This window comes from Sinocyclocheilus anshuiensis, unplaced genomic scaffold, assembly GCF_001515605.1.
Source record: "Sinocyclocheilus anshuiensis isolate Anshui unplaced genomic scaffold, SAMN03320099.WGS_v1.1 scaffold755, whole genome shotgun sequence".
Lineage (NCBI taxonomy): Eukaryota > Metazoa > Chordata > Actinopteri > Cypriniformes > Cyprinidae > Sinocyclocheilus > Sinocyclocheilus anshuiensis.
Window position 1 is genome coordinate 166046 of NW_015552587.1, and position 572 is coordinate 166617.

The window sequence follows — 572 nt, forward strand, 5'->3', positions numbered from 1 at the left end:
GGCTCCGTGTGAAAGATCATCGAAGCTGCTTTATATGCAGCTCTGTTCATATTCGTTTGCATTATCAGCGATATTAATATTAGACCTGCGCGGGATCTCCAGTACACATAGCCCCGTCAGTCACACATCTCTACATCTTGCTTAAGAAGATACTTGAAATAATCTGACCATGAAATTAAACCAATAAACGCATGAAAGATTATAACATACATATATAGGGCGTGGCCATGTCTCACACATTTGGCTATGATTTACATATTGTTTATTTCAGCATCGATAAACAGAAGTGTTTTGATTTGTGAAAGTTATGACAAACAACATGCACTAGGTGGCGCACTTGTCACAAACCGCCACTGAAACTAATATGGGTTCGTATTTCTTGCTGTGTGCAATTTGAAAAATTAGGCCATTTTTGAACTTTACCTTTCAGATAGGCCTATGCAAAGCGCTCACACACACACACAAACACACACACACACACACACTCTCTCTCTCTCACACACCACACTCTCTCTCTCTCTCACACACACACACACACACACACACACACTCTCTCTCTCTCATCTCTCAAC